Source organism: Durio zibethinus, chromosome 21 (assembly GCF_047325235.1).
Source record: "Durio zibethinus cultivar Kanyao isolate XHJ-2024 chromosome 21, ASM4732523v1, whole genome shotgun sequence".
NCBI lineage: Eukaryota > Viridiplantae > Streptophyta > Magnoliopsida > Malvales > Malvaceae > Durio > Durio zibethinus.
Genome location: NC_143182.1, coordinates 20,783,908 through 20,801,740, shown reverse-complemented (window position 1 = coordinate 20,801,740; position 17,833 = coordinate 20,783,908). Strand labels below are relative to the sequence as shown.

Below are 17,833 nucleotides of genomic sequence, written 5' to 3'. Positions count from 1 at the left end.
ATGTCTTTGCGCAATTTCTGTTTCATAGGAAATATACAAAGAGGGGCAGCTGTAGACACCCAATTTGGTTCAGGCCTAGATCAATTGGGCCTGGTCCAAATGGATAAGCTCATTTCAGTTTGTTTTATTTTATTTTTTATTTTGTATTTTGTATTTTTATTTTTTTATATTTTATTTATTTATTTATTTTTATTTATTATTACTATTTATTAATATATTTTTTTTATTATTACTTGTCTGTTTATATATCTATTATTATTATTATTATTATTTATCTATTATTATTATTATTTATCAATTAACATTTTTATTTATCTAATTATTTTCTTTTAATTATCTATTAACATTTTTTATTTGATTTGATTTTCTTTTTCTTCTTATTCGACTGGGATTGGGATGGAAATTTGAAATTCTATCGTGGATTTAGGATTCAATCAGAGTCCATATTGGATTCAAGGATTGAATCTCAATCCAAAGAGGAGTTAAAATTGATCAAAAACTCTTCTGATCAATCTCTATAAAATAGATCCACAAATCACAAAGACTAGAATAGAGAAACGCAGACACTGACTGAGAAAAAGAGGGAAAAGAGAAAGGAAAAAGCGTTCAGAAGGGTGAGAAGCAATTTCAGGAATTTTTTAAAATTTTGGCAAATTTTTTTTCTGGAAATTTTTGAAAAATTTTCAGATTTCGATTGAATTTTTCGATGAAATTTAAATTTTCTGGTGACATTTTCAGCACCGGTTGAATTTTTTGGTCAGCTACCTAGTTTTCGGTAACTATTTCCAGAAACCGACCAGCTTTTTAGTCAACTTCCGACGAAAAACCTAGATTTCGATGACATTTTTCAGAATCTGGTAAGATTCAACTAGAGTTCTTTGTCTGTTTAGAGAAAGGGGAGAGAAAAAAAAGGGAAAAGAAAGAGAGAAAAGGATCGGTTTACTGAAAAATAGAGGAATTAGCCTTTTATACCTGTTGAAAACGACGTCGTTTTGGCGTTACTATTCCTAGAGGATTCGCGCGTTTTGAAATCGGGTGACCCGACCTGAGCGTCAACCCGCTTTTGACCCGCGTGCAACCCGAGTGCGAGCCGTTTCTCGAGCCGAGCCACGTACTCACAAGCCGTGTCTCCGAGCCATTTTTCTTCCTCAAGCCGAGCCGTTCCCAAGTTTTTTTTATTTTTATTTTTATTTATTTATTTATTATTATTATTATTATTATTTATTAGATTAGAATTGTTTAGTATTTATTTTATTTTATTTTTATTTTTATTTTTTTCTTTATTTTTATTTTATTTTATTTTTGTTATTATTTTCTTTAAATAAATTTCGAAAAAATATTTTTAAAGAAAAGTTAAAAGTATCAATTTTTCTTGAAAATAAGTTTTTTAAAAAATATTTTTAAGGAAAAGTTGAAAGTATCAATTTTTCTTGAAAATAATTTTTTCGAAAAAATATTTTTGAAGAAAAGTTGAAAGTATCAATTTTCTTCGAAATTAAAGTTTCTAAAAAATATTTTGAGGAAAAGTTGAAAGTATCAATTTTTCTTATACAAAAGCAATGAATTTTTGAAGAGAAAAGAGTTTATATATAAAGCAATCATTTTTTTTCTTTTTCCTTTTTATTTTCTTGAATTTTCTTTAATGCTAAATAATCTAACAATGGAGCCTCTATAAGTGAAACAGTAGTTTTCTTGCATACTCTTGAGGTGAGGGAATTTTCTCAATTTTCTGAATTTTCTGCTAAAAGTAGTCAATTGAGAATAGTTTCCAATAATTAATTACTTCGTAAATTTTTAAAGCTTATTAGATAACACAAAATTAAGTTGGTACCATCTCTCGATGGGCATTGTGAGGGTGCTATCACCTTCCTCACACATAACCGAACTCCCAAACCATATTCTAGTTAGTATACCTGAACCTATTCTTTTATGGACCCTTAAACTTAGGTGTTCTCTGAAAGGATAGATTCCTTAGGTGACCAATCGCACCTAGATAAAAAAGATTGGTAGCAACTCCAAGTCAATGTTTAGCGATAAATCCCCAGATCTAGATGTTATGACAAGTTTTAATCATGATAATCAAGTTGCTGGTCTTTGACGAAGTGAAGGTGAAATTTTTCAAAAGGAAGCTTCAATTGGCAGCATTAAGCACCGGTCAATGGAATTTTAGGTAGCCTAGAAATAATATAGAGTAAATGTAAGTAACCTAGTCTAATTTATAGCGGTGAAGTATATATTCTTGAGTTGCTTGTGGGAAATCTATAATTCTATATATTCTAGCTCTCTCACGACTATGAAGGTATAAATTCAGTTCGACTTTCTTAAAAAGTCAAAGAAACCAGCAACAGAGAAATATCTACTGATTTTATAATTGAATAAATCAATATCTAGATAGAGTAAATGGTTTTCTTGGGCTTAAAATTACCAAGATCAACAAGATAAGACCAATCTTCTAAAATTTTGTTCAATAGTGAGAGTTAATGGAGTGTTCTCATTAACTGCATAGAGAGAGTAGGATTGCAAACTCATGCTGCAAAGGTTAAATTTTGGAAAAACAACCAGCATAACAAAATTACAGTAGAAGAGCTATAACATGCCTTATGTCGGTGAAGAACATGTGGTTTCACTAGGTTGATCACGGCGAAAGGAAATGAAACTATTTGTAGTCTGATTATATCCGCAAACCCCATCATAATCTCGGCATCCTCTGCATTGATCAGTATCTCCTTCCCATTGCAATTCAAAACCACCCCTCAAAGCATCATTCACAGTCGATTGGTTCAACCCTAGATTCTGAGCCGCTGCTTCAGAAATTGGAACTATGACACTTCCATTGCATGCCACTGGTAGAGTATCGCCCAGAGGGTACAGTTAGTTTCAAACACCGAGCTTGAGGGTAGGTAGTAACCATAGAATATGGTCAGGTTTCTGAGGTTTGAGCCAAAATCGAAGTGATTGAAGTCGATGGTGGTGTTTATTAGTTCCATGGGGCAATAACCATTCCAGTAATCCTCTCTAGCAACCCTAAGAATTTGCTGTCGAGGGATTACATCAAGAATTCGTAACGTGTTTTGACCCATTGTGATCTTTGCTACTTCATCTTCGCACTTCAGCTCGAACCCTGGTATGCCACAGTAATTTGCACGGTTCATTCCCCAGAAAGGGTAATCAATATTAGCTATGCTTCCACATCTTATGGTTGTTCTGCAGTCGTAGTACCGTGGATTATCGATGCACAGAGTAGTTGGAACTCCGATCAAAGCAAAAAGAAAGAAGAAGAGAGCCAGAAGGGAAGAGATTGAAAAAGAATTCGGATACGTTTAGATTCCGTTTGTTTTGTAAAAAATCATTTTTAAAAAATATTTAAATTTTTTAAATTAAAAGAGATTTTTTGTTATTTGGATGAATTAATGAAAAATGTATTTTTGATTTTTTATGAAAAATTTATTTTTTCAAATAATATTAATATAACTATTAAAATATTAAAAATTATTTATTATTAAAATTATTAATATTAAAAAATAATTATTTTTAATAATAACATTTAATATTAAGATATTATGTTAATATAAAAAATATTTAAAAATAAAACTATTTATTATTCTTTATATATTTATTAATAATATTATTTATTAATATATTATTTTTATTTATATTATTTATAAATATATTATATTAATAGTATATTATTTATTAATAATATATTATTTATAAGTAAAATTATGTCCAAAAAATATTGATAAATAATTTTACTCAAACAATTTTTTTTGAAAATTTTTTTTTTTTAATTCGTAAGATAATTTCAAAAAAAATGATTTCGTTTTTCATTAATCAAGAAGTCATTTTTTCATTAAACAAAATACTTGAAAATATAAAAATTATTTTTAATGAAACAAACAAACCTTGGTTGATGTTACATAAATGAACAGTGGAATTAGTTTATGAAGGATCGATGTTGAAGCAAGATTAATAACAGAGAAGAAAGGGTGACGAAGTGAATTCCATTTCTTTTCTCTCATCGATGAGGCTTTTGATCAAGCGTCCAAGAAGGGACATTGTAAAATTCAACGATGGAGAAGCTCTTGCATGTGGACTCTTTCTTGGTCAATGTCAACATCTTGGAAAATTGGCTATAGAGTGTTACTAAATTCTTCCATGGACGGAATTAATTGCTTTGAATGCGCAATAAGTCGACCACGAAAGATCTTCTTAAAACATATTAAGATTTTTCGTATGCATTTAACAGGGTAAATGAAGATCAAACAAATGAAATGAAACTTGACTTTTATTCTATAACAACCTACACGCACAGGTACTCATTTTTCTAAATCATTTCGCATTAACAGAACAAGGATTCTGCCAATCTTAGGTGTTAAGAGTATAACAACTCAAGTTCCCAGAATTCCTTCTTCAATGCAGGAAACTTTTAGTCTCCTATTTTTGTAATTGAAGAAAAGATAAATTTTCAACATACACTACGTAAATAATTATTTTTATATATATTTATTTTTAGTTATAAAATTTTAAAAAAATTATAATAGATTATGCTTTTTTAAAAAATATATATATAATCTATATTGAATCTATAGAATTTTGAAAAATAATTTTCTTAATATATTTTCAAAATAGATTAAATTTTTATCTTAAAAATATAGTTTATGTTGAAACTATAAAATTTTAAAAAATAACTTTTCATAATATATTTTTAAAATAGACTATATTTTTATTTTCAAAATGTAATGTTTGTTGAAATTTTAGAATTTTGAAAAATAATTTTTTTATAATATATTTTCAGCATAAATATATTTTTTATTTTAAAAATGTAACTATGTTGAAATTTTAGAATTTAAAAAATAATTTTTAATTAATTGAAAACAAAATTTTATTATAACCCACAAATTTGTTAAATTATTTTATAACCCATAAATTTTATTCTAACCCACAAATTTGTTAAATTTGTTACACAAAATTTGTCAAATAATTACAATATTATTTAAAAAATATACATATGTCAACAATTATAATTATATATTTTATTAAATAAATTCAAAATAATTGTAAAAGTTGAATACAAAAGAGAAAATTATTATTACTGCTATGGATTCATTTATATTGTATCCGTAGGGAACCGTGGCTTACACGTAGGAAACATATCAGTCTCTCCCACTCCAATTCTGACCTTTCATTCAATTTGCTATGGACAAGTCCTGCAACACCCGGCCTTACATATACATAATTAATATGAACCAAAAATAATAGAGATTTCACATCGTGGAAGTCGATAATTCTCGATCTTTAATATTTTTTATTAGTTTATTTTTAAACAATTTGTCCATACTTGGCATATGATTTTTTTAGGAAAGAAAATTCATTACTATTGAATTATACGTTTTTTTTTTTTTTTTAAAGTAAGAGGAAAGTAACCCACTTATGCTTGAGCCGAAAAAAAAACACCCACTCTCTTAGCCCAAGTGAACAACCTTTACATAAGCCGCTCTACCAACGAAACAGCAATTGTTGCTTTCGTGAAAAAACAAAGGCTCGACTGAAAAGCCCAGGTAAGTCCAATAATTAATAGTAGAAAAGCCCAATAATACTTTGAGATGATAAAATCATTAATCAGCACCATAAGCCGAATCGAGCCTTTTTCATCCAAAAAGATCCATCCTCTTAGACCAGCATTTGCAAAACCTTTTATACCCCGCCATGAAGATCCTGCGTGCTTCTAAATCTTTCAAAGTTATGTAATAATTAAGTTTAGATAAAATTAATTTGTCATTATTTTAAAAAAATGAAATTTAATAAATATTAAATTTTAATTTTAATATTTGCAATTTTGTTATATTCATATTACAATTTTTTTATACAATAATTTTTATCCATCATCTTAACTGCTACATAAAGATGAAGGTAAAAGATAAATTTGGATTTTACCCGAGCCTTTTTATTAAATGAAAGAAAACTTCATTGAATCAAATGGCAATTGAATTATATTGCAAGAACATTTTATTTAATATTCTTTCTGTTACAATCTTGTAATTAATCAATTACAATAAAAAATTATATACAAATTAAGCGTTATAAATAAGAAAATATCTAATATCTAACAAAAAGAATCTATTATTCTTTTTGATCTCTTTGTCAAGCTGAGTTGATAGTGAAGGTGATCAACCTTGTCGAGTTCCTTCTAGACAAAATCTAAGAAACCAATAATATTCATATAAACCTGAAAACGCTAAAATAAATGACGCCAAATGAGACACACTACCTACAAATATGAAGATACTAAAACCTTTAGGAAAAAAATGAATTTGCAGCAAAATAATTTACAAGAAATTTTACGATCCTATAACCTTCTTCGTTCAACAAAAATAACTGCTTTTGAATACTAGCCAAGTACAGTCCATCTCTTAAGTTAAAATTCCAAGCAAATATATAAATTCTAAGTATTCAATTTCCTATAATATCCAAAGCCATTTATACAATTTATATAAATAGCCGATAATCGAATTAACCTCATAACTTTTAGTTGTGATTATTGTAATCACTCTTTTATAAGGAGTCTGCTGAAAAGTTTTTCGAAACAATTTTGATTAAATTGAATTTAATTATTAATTCAATTGTCAGATATTTAGTTTGAATTAATGATTAGTTGACTTAAAATTAAATTAAAATTTCTAATTTATTCAAATTAAGCCAATATTTGAATTGCAATTTTGGCTTTTGAGTAGTTAATTGAATTTTTCTTGAATAAGTTTGTATTTTATTAATCCAAATAAATAGAATTCTGCTACAAAATAACCATCCTACTATACATACAAAATTTAACAATAACAACATATTCTAAGATTGTAACATTTAGATTCCTTGCATCGCATAGCTCTTTATTTACTGTGTCCGCAGCTATATAACTAAGCCCCGCAACCACATTCGAACATCATTAATTCGATTCTGTAACTGTATTGTCTCTTTTTGTTGCAATATCCTGAAGTTCCTCTTCCTCCATATGTGATATATACAAGCATTCCAAGCCAGTCTCAATGTGATTGAAATCAAGCTTTCACCTTTATCCTTTTCATCTAATTCCGTAGCCAATTCTCCACTTCTCTGCTGATTTTGCATAATTGAAGCATCCTCTACCACACTTCCTTTGAAAAAGCATAGCCAAGAAACACATGATCTCTTGTTTTTGCCTCCTCTTTGCATAAACCGTTGAGATTTACGTTGAATCTTATAATCCCACATCGAAAGTGAAGTGAAGTTATAAGAGTTTGAATTTGTCTTGTATCCCACATCAAAAATTTAATAAATGTATAAAGGGTTTCACCTTTATAAATAAGATATTTTGGTTTGGATTGATAATCTCAGATAATTAGACACCAAGAAAATAGCTAGGTAAGTAGGCTATTAAAAGAGTGTAATTGAATTTTAGATTAAGTTTTGAGTAAAGAGTTTTTGGTAACTTTTTTCATTCCAAAAGCCTTTCAGTTATAAAGATTTAGATGTCTCAATTATAAAAATTTATTTAATAGTTGACTAAGTTTGGAGTAGGCTATTTGAGTTAGGCCGAAAATAATATATATGTGTGTTTTGATTCTTGATTTGAGGTTGTTATTTTATTTGTAGGTGCTGCGTGTGCGTGTTGATTTTCCAACAAGTGGTATCAGAGCAACATTCATGGGAAGAAGAAGAGGCGGAACCAAAAGATCGTGAAGTATTTCAAGATGTTTAAAGAAGGTATGTTTAGTATGCCTATGCCTAAGTTTGAGATTCTGTTATTTGATGGAAAGAGTAATTTCATGTTATGACAAAGTACGATTCAAGATCTATTAGTATAACAAAGGTTGGATCAGGCATTAGAGAGTAATAAGCTTTAGGGAATGTCTGATGGTAATTAAAATAGAATTCAAAAGAAAGTTGTTAGTACCATTAGATTGGTATTAGCCCCAGAGGTAAAATATAGTGTGTTGACTGAGAGTACTCCAAAGAGTTTGTGGGATAAGCTTGAGGGTATTTGTACATTGAAGTCATTGATTAACAGATTATGTTTGAAGATGGATCTGTATTCTTTGAAGACGAAAGAAGGTATGAGTCTTTATATTCACCTAAATGAATTTAATAGATTGATTTCTCAATTGGTAACAATTTCTGTTGATGAGTTAGAAGATAAAAAGAAAGCTTTAATTTTGTTGTCATCTTGGCCCAAGTCTTTAGGCCTTTAGTTCAGACTTTGTTGGTGGATAGGTTTACTTTGAAATTGGATGATGTGACTGTCTTATTGCATGAGAATGAAAAGTTTATGGAAACATAGAATTCATCACCTTGAGGGAGTACACTAACTATAAAGGATTTTGATCAAGTGAGGACTTAAAAAAATATTGATAGATCAAGAGGGAGATCCAAGTCAAGAGATAGAGATTACAACAACATAGAATGTTATTATTGTAGTGAAAAGGGACATATCTAAGTGCACTACAAGAAGCTAAGAATGGAATGGCTGCTTTCAAAAGGGCAAATGATAAGAAAAAATTGAATGAAGAAAAGAGTGATACTGTTGCCATTGTATCTGATGATGATGATGTCATATTTATGACTTGTGTGGATGAGACTCAGACTTTAAAAAGTGATAAATATTGAATTTTAGATTCAGTTGCTATAGTCTATATTTGCAATGATAGGAGTTGCTTTTGTGGAGTTGAAAAAGAATGAGAAGTATAAAGATATTGTGGTTGCCAACAATGAAAAGGTGTAGAATCAAGGCATTAGGAGTATTTACCTTAAATCTTACAATGGTATTATTAGGATACTTCATCATATAAGGTATATATCAAGTTGTAGCTATACTTTGATTGATTTAGATGGGTTAGCTTTTCGGAGGTATACATATTGTGGTAGTAATGATTCATTAAAAGTGTACAAAAATGATAGTGTAATTCTATAAGAGAACATGGTTAAAAATCACTTGTACGTGTTTTATAGAGGCTCAATTGCTGGGATTCCTATGATGAAAGAAAAGAAGAAAGGCAAGTGTGTCAGTTTTGCATATACTATTGAAGTGTTTGGAGATTCAAGTCAAGGAAAAGTTTGTTGGGATTTGCCTTGAATCTTATAATCCCACATCGAAAATAAAGTGAAGTTATAAGAGTTTAAGTTTGTCTTGTATCCCACATCGAGAGTTTAGTAAACGTATAAAAGATTTCACCCTTATAAATAAGATATTTTGATTTTAGTTTAGTAATCTCAAATAGTTAGACATCAAGAGAATAACTAGGTGAATAGGCGATTAAAATTATGTAATTGGGTTTTTGGTTAAGTTTTAAGTTAATAGTTTTTTGTGACTTTTTTCATTCTAAAAATCTCTCAATTGTAAATATTTATTTGATAGTGGATTAGGTTTGGAGTAGATCATTTTGAGTTTGGCTAAAACAAATATATTTGTGTGTTTTTATTCTTGATTTGAGCTTATCATTTTATTTGTAAATGATAAGTATGCATGTTGATTTTCCAATATAAACAACACCCATCATCAGTTTCAATTCCCCAAGCCTACAATCGATCTTTGGTTGGCAATCTATTCTGTATAACCATCCAAGCAATTAATGAGTGCTTAGAAATATGATATGTAAACCATATTAGCTTATGCCATCTGACTTTCTTGTGTTTAAGCCTAATTTCCTTCCACACCACATTAGTGGTGTAGGTATTGCTTGGAAACGGCCAAACTTAAACTCCATTTTCCATTTTAATGAACTACAAAGCAATCCACCTTAGTTGCAACTTTCTCCAGCTCCAGCTGCTATTTTACTAGGTTGGCATCTACCAAGCGTCAAGCCATGCAATCCATAATGAACCTGCTTTAATGAGAATGGACCATACATTCTTCAAAAGACAAGCTCGATTCCAAGACAACAAGTCTTTTGAGTCATAATCCACCTTCTGACTTTGGATGACTGATTGTTTTCCAGCTAACTCTAGCTTTCTTAGCTGGTCCTACTTCTCTTATCCAGAAGTAAGCTGAGCAAAGTTGATTAATCTTCTTTAATCACATGTTTAGGTAAAATAAAATGTGTACACCAATAATTCTACATATTGAAAATCATTGATTGTATAAGCTGTAATCTGCCAATATATGAAAGTTTTTTCGCGGCCTAACTTTGGAATCTGGCTATAATCTTCTTTATCAAGGGAAACCAATCCCTTTCTGTAAGTCGTCTGGTTACGAAGGAAACTCTTAGATATCTTAGTAGCAATGTACCAATCTTGAATCCAGAAGCCTATTGGATTCAAATAGTTCATATCTGCTTATTCTAGTCTGATACGGCTCGCCTTTTTGCACAATTTAATTGTAGATATGAGAAATTGTAGAACACTTGCAGCACCTCTTTCACGGTTTCACCCAACTAAGTTACCTTTTACAAATATCAATAGGTTATCTGCAAAGCACAGATGGGTTAGTCCAACTCTCTTACACTTTGGATACACTTTGGATGATAAGCAAATATTCCATACTTGGCCACAGCATCAAGTAACATTGAAAGAACGTTTTCCAAACCTTAAAATTGTTAGTTGAATGAACACCAATCTAACGAGTCAAAGGCTTTCCAAACCTCAAAATTGTTAATTGAATTTCGAGATTTTCTAATTGGACCTCAAAATTTGCTTTTCGACTTTTAAATATTAATTGGACTTTAGCCCAAATAAGATTTGATTTGTCCATTTCTTTTATTTTAATACTTATATTTAAAAAAATCTAAAAAACTTTTTAAAAAAAGGGCGAGATATTGAATGTTTTGGAAAGATTGAAAGCCTGAAAATCAACAAAAAAAAAAAAAGAGAAATCAATAAATTCTCAATTTGGAAAGGCTTGGAGTCAAGAGAAAAATAAAAGTAAGATCAGATCTGCATCAAATCTTCTGTTTTGATGAAACCCTAGGATTTTTTTTTGACTAAAAACCCTATAAAAATAGCAACTACTAACACAATAACACCAACAATCAGCAACACAACACAACACAATAGACAATAATTAAACATAGGTTCATCAGCACGAAAAAACCACAAAAAGAGAAAACGACAGTGCCATGTACTGGGTCACGATTGAAGGATTTTTGGGAAATTTTGGGCCTCTGGTGAGTTAGAGTAGAGGAAGAGGAAGAAGTGGGGGTCATTCTAGAATTGTTTGGACAACGAACAAAGGCAGTGATTAGGGGTGAAAAAAATTTTAAAAATCAAAAATTAATTTAAAATCATAGTATTTGATTCGATTGATTTTTGTTATTCAATTTTGATCAAATTTGAATATTAAATGTATATATCAAGTTCAGATCGAATTTTGAATCAAAATATAAAAAATTAAAAAAAATTAAATTGAATAAAATTAAATATTTTTATTAATTTTTATATTTTTTAAATTTTTATTAAATAAAAATATTTATTTTATATATAAATCTATTTAAATGTATTTAAAATCCTATTAAAATAATATTTGAAAAACAAAAAAAATTTAAAAATGATGAACCAAATTAAATCAAATTAATATAATTCAATTTAGATCGGATCAATTTCAAAAAGTCAATTCGGATTTGAATCGAATGTTAAAAACTCATAATACCATGCATTATTGAAAAAAATTGAATTGAATTTTGATACGGACTTAATATATATTTAATATTTAAATTTAATCTAAATCAAATAAAAAAATTAATTTAAATTAAATTAAACACTATAATTTTGAATCGATTTTTTATTTTCTCAAATTTTTTCGCCCCTGGAAGCATCTATTAGTGAGCGAACGAAGAAAAAAGAAGCTTAATACCTTGATGCAAATGCAGTCGCTTAGATAGGAGAGAAAAAAAAAATCCATATTAGACCTAAACTTGCTTCAGCAAATCCGGTTTCGGTCCATTCTTCCAGAGTTGATTAAACTACGCCCACTCCAGACTTGCGCCTCCACTCCAAGTCTCCTTGAATTGGGTTTTAACCCAACAGTACATTTTTTAATTATTTTATTTTATTTATTTACTTATTTTATAAATGTGAACTTACTTCATCAAATCCAATTTCGATCCATTCATTCCAGACTTGATTATACGAAGCCCACTCCAGACATAAGTCTCTTTGAATTGGGTTGTAGTCCAATAGCTAGGTTTACTTTTTAATTATTTTTGTTTTCTTTATTTACTTATTTTATAAATGTTTGTCAAATTAATTAAAAGTTTTTAGATAATAAATGTAAAAAATTCAATTCATTTGTGGAATAAAAAATGATGATTTTTTTAAGAAATTTTTTAAAAAATTTGAAAATATCAATTTTTTTAAAAATTTTCAAGTAAAATTAGTTAGTGAAGTCTAAAAAAGAAATATGGGGAGATTTTAAAATTCATTTTTACATAGAAAATTTTCTTTAAATAGTAATGAGATTATAGTTCTAAAAACGTTAATCTTTTTCTTTTTTCTTTTTTACATTTTCTTTTATGGTACACATAGAATTTGATAAGGTTTGAACAAATTTGAAAAGAAATTATCTATTATAGTCAAAGTTGTCAAAATTTGTACTATGACATTTGAATGCTATGTAAAAGGAGAAAATTTTATCCAAATATGAATTACCACATGTCTAGTGAACTTTTTAATTATTTAATTGGAATTTTTTTAAGTGACAAATTTATTACTAAGATGTCAAATTAATGATATCATTTAAGCCAATCATATAATTAATTAATTTTATGATTAATTAAATGTCATTTGGTGATTGAAGATAAATACACTTGCCTTGATTCATCAAAATTTAAGGACTAATAGTGTGGCCAATCAAATTTTATCTCTAGATAAATTAAAATAATTTATAGATAAAATACAACTCTTGCCAATCAAATTCTCAAGATTAAATGAATCATCCAATTAAATTTTACTAGTGAATCATCAGTTTTTATTTCTAATTAAATTATAATTATTTAGAGTTAAAATTAAAGAAGTTAAGCTCTTTTAGAACTTTCTCATCTAGCATCAACTAGCACTATAAATAGAAAGCTCTTTTGAGCTATTTGACATATATAATTCCTTGAAAAAGATATTGAAGAATTCTTGAGAAATAAGGATCTAGGGTTAAGAAACAATTCTTTGGAAATGAAGATCTAAAGATAAAGAACATAATTTTTTAGAAAAAAAAAAAAAACTTGAAGAATTCGCGAGAAATGGAGATCTAAAGGTCAAGAAAACAATTCTTGGAAATGAAGATTTGAAGATCAAGAACACAACTCTTGGAGAATGAAGATATGAAGATCAAGAAGACAAACAGGGAAGAACATATCTGCAAAATCAAAGTCTTCAAAACTCTCATAAGTTTAAGATGAAAGACTGGAAGAATAAAGTCCCTAGAATTCTAACAAATAAATCCAAGAAGAAAGATCTAAAGATCAAAACCTAAAGATTTAAGATTCTCTAAATTGAAACAAGTTTAAAGAATCCCTAAATTGGGACTAAGATGTAAGAATCCCTAAACTGAAATCAAATTAAAAAACAAAAAAAAAAACCCCTAAATTTGGACCAAGATTTAAGAACCCCCAAATTGGGACTAAATTCCAAGATTTTTAGAACTCCCTAATTTTTGGAATCAAATTCAAGAATCTCGAATTTAGAGCTTACTTCAGTTGAATTTGGGATCAAATGCAATCATTGTTTATGCAATCAATCTTAAGAAGATATATTTAGCAAGTCTGAGATTTGAATCTTAACATTTACAATCTTTTTCTATTTTCAGGCTATGACCTCTTTTATATCAAAAAAATCTCCAAATTTGGATCCAAATCTTTTCAATTCAATATCAAGTCATCAAAACCCTTGAAATGAAGTCCAAATCTCTTCGATTCAAGAAAGTCATCAAAAACACTTGAAGTGAAGTCTAAATTTCTTCAATTTAAAATCATGTCATCAAAGACCCTTAAAGTGAAATCCAAAATTTTAATTCAAGACCAAATCATCAAGACTCTCGAAGGAAAGTCCAAATTCTTTCAATTCAAGATCAAGTTAGCAAGACATTTGAAACAAAATCTAAATTTATTCAATTCAAGATCAAATCATCTAGACTCCTGAAACAAAATCCAAACTTATTCAATTTAAGACCAATTATAAAAAAAAAATTGAAATAAAGTCCAAATTTATTCAATACAGGATCATGCCGTGTAAAACCCTTGAAGTGAAGTTTAAATTTATTCAATTCAAGAATAAGTATCAAAACCCTTGAAGCGAATTTCTCTGAAGATCAAATTTATTCAATTCAAGTTCAAGTCATCATGACCTTTAAAACGAATTTTTTTATGAATAAAAGAATAAAAAAATTTTCTTTGTTTTAAGAATTTTTAGAAATTGTAATTTTCACAAATCTAATAAATGAAATTATTATTTATTATTTATTTTTTTAATCTCATTTTTTACTTGAAATTTTTGTGCATATGCTCTATAGAGGCCCTGTATTTTGTTCCAAAGCACTTTTCAAACAGAACATTTGAATATTTTTGGTCAAGCATTCGAATGCCTTAGTCTAAAAACATTCCAGAGATCATTGTTCATTTTGAAACACATGGAATTTGAATCTTCCACGTGGGCATTCCAATGCACTGTATACAAAGTCTTTCCGATCGATTATTTTACACCGTAAATCAATTTTCTTGGTTAGGAATAATTCCAAAGCTATCGTATAGTTTTTTTTTTTTTTTTTTTTTAATACAAAGAGATTATATAGTAGCAAACTCATCCATGGAGGGAGGCAGTTTCTTAAACACTAGTTTCTTGTCCAATTGATTAACACATCAAGTTTAATCAATTTTCTTTTATTTCTTTCACTATATTTGAAGATATCCCAATACTCTTTTTTTTCGTGCTTCTTTCTAATTGTTAAATTATAATTATTTGTTTAATCATTTTAAAAAATCATTTAAAATATTAGTATATTATGTCATAACAAATACAATATGTCAATATTTTTATACCATTCACTTGCAATGTACATATAGAAAAAAACTAATCATATATATATATATATATAATTCAAATATTTTGTAATAAATGCCAAGTTATTTCACATAAACTTTAAATCTATATCTCCTAATTTTTTTACATCAAACACAATAGACTTTTGGTTAAAATTCCCAATTTTAAAACCATTATTTGTTAAAATTTATTAAAACTTTTTAATGGATTTATAACTTTTGATTTTCTTCTATTTATGTTTTTTAAAACTATTATTTATTTAAATTTATTGTAACTTCTAGTTTTGTAATATTAATGTTTTTTACTATTGATTTATTAAAATTTATTGAAATTTTTGTAATAAATGCCAAGTCATTTTACACAAATTTTAAACCTTAATCTTCTAATTTTATTGCATTAAACACTAGACTTTTGGTTACCTATTTTTTTAATAGATTTCTAACTTTTGATTTTCTTTTATTTATGTTCTTTAAATTTGTTAAAATTTATTAAAACTTTTATTTTCTAATATTAACGTTTTTTACTATTTATTTTCTTATAATTTATGATTTTTCATCAAATAGACTTTTTGTTGTCTAATTTTTTAATGGATTTTTGACTTTTGATTTTCTTCTATTTATGTTTTTTAAAACTATAATTTATTAAAATTTATTGTAACTCTTAGTTTTCTAATAACTCTTAGTTTTCTAATATTAATATTTTTACTATTTATTTATTAAATTTGATTGAAATTTTTAGTTTTTATAGATTTATGAATTTTGATTTTCTTCTATTTATATTCTTTAAAACTGTTATTTGTTAAAGCTATTGTATAAGTGTATTTCATGTTTGTATTTAATTTTCTTTTCCAATACTTGTTTGACATGATACTAATCATGAGGTTTGTTTTTATTGTGTTTATATTTTGTAATTTTATTATTTTTAATCCTGATTTATTTATTTTTTTGTTTGGCATTTCAATTTTATTTTTAGCTAAATTGATGTATTTTTTAGTGTTTGCATTATTTTTTTTTCATAATCCATGATTTTTTTATTTCATTTTAAATTTTCCTTTTAACCAATTGTAGTATGTCATAATTGATAAATTAACTTTTGAAAAAGATGATTGGAGAATCAAAATTCACATTTGTCAATTGTGGAGTATTTATAATTTTAAAACTAAACAACGTGTTAGCACAGAAATAGTGTTGGTTTATGAAAAGGTACATAAGTAAGACTTATTTTTGTTATATTTTTGTTTCTATTTTCATTTCTTTGACTTATTTTATTTTTTTTCTACCTTTATAGAAATTTTATATTCACACTATTCTTTGGAGTCGTAATGCATATCAATTGAAAAATAAGATTCATGAATGAGGTTTATATTCTATAAAAAAATTTTCTATTATAAAAAATAAGATGATTATCGAGTAATTGATGCAAATGAGAGTATAATTCATTTTCATGCTAATATGATCATTAAAGATATTTTTAATGAAGGAGCAAATATCTCATGACATGTTTACGAGTTTGTAGCTTATGACCATTTGAATGAACATTCAACTAAATGCTTAACATATTACTTTTTTGAAAATTTTGAGTTTTTGTTTTCTTTTTTAAAATAATTTTTAATTTAACTTTTTATTAGATATTATTGGTGTTGTTATTGGCATGGGTTTATCTCATTGTCAAACTGTTGGTAACGAGTCCATAAAATATATAGTGTTATGCTTTTAAGATTTAAGTTATTAATTTTGTTTTAATTTTTTTTTAGATTTGTAATTTTATAAAAAGGATGATTTAATAAAAAAAAGTAAATTTTGTTACTATTGGAATTAAATTTTATTAATAATTTTTTTAGTGAAAGGTTTGCAAACATTGGTTTTTAGGACAAGTTTATTTTTGAATTTGAAGAGAAGTGTTTAGCTTTGGAAAATGAACCTCAAATTGTTATATTTATTTCTTTGATTGTTAAGAATTTTTGAGATTAGTTAATATGTAAAAAATTATGAAATTAATCTCCAGTTGTTATAGTTACGTATATGATTTTTAATAGTTTATCTTGGTTTGTTAAATTTAATAAAATTTTTTTCAGGTGTAACATCGTTTTCTTCTTCTAAGTCAACTAAACTTTACATGGACAACACTATTTCTAATATAATTCAATTTAAGTAAGGTTTAACGTGTCTCATTTGTACCATTTTTATTATTTGATTTTGGTTTATTATTGTTATTTTTTTCAAAGTAGTTGGAGTTTTTAATTTAAAAAAAAAAAAAAACAAGTATTTTACAAAGATTCTAATAATTGAAGATTTGAACAACAGTCATAAGTTGTCAAACTGATCTGATTCTTCCAAGATCAAAAAAACAATTCTTGAGATGAAACAACTTTGTCAATCTACTACCAATAAGGTTACCAATTTGTACTATATCTTATTATTAATAATTATAGTTTAATTTCCAAAGTGAAAGTGATATTTTTCATTTTAAATTATTTTTTTTTTTAATTTTTAGGGTGAATCCTATTTGATTACAACTTCAATAGTTAGAATATGAATGTGTGATAACTGGTAGTATGTATCTTGTGTTGGTACATATAAGAAAAATGTTATCCCTATGGATAGTTCTATGTCGTGTTCTAAGTGCAACAAATTTGTTCAATATCCTCAACCAAGGTAATATATTGATTATGTACATTAAAAAAATTTCTTCACAATATCCTTATTGGTTATTATGGATATAGTTTTATAGATTTCATATTTATGTTGATGTTGAAGATTTGAGTGGGTCTACAACTTTCTCTTGTTTGATGATGTTGTTTCCAACTTTTTAAAAGTCACCGTTGATGAATTGGTGTCTTCTCAAT

At 27.2% G+C, this 17,833-nt stretch overlaps 1 pseudogene; it reads right to left on the bottom strand.

The window, feature by feature from the left end:
- Positions 1 to 2,114: 2,114 nt before the first annotated feature.
- LOC149512975 (LEAF RUST 10 DISEASE-RESISTANCE LOCUS RECEPTOR-LIKE PROTEIN KINASE-like 2.1) lies at positions 2,115 to 3,299 on the bottom strand (annotated as a pseudogene).
- Positions 3,300 to 17,833: the final 14,534 nt, after the last annotated feature.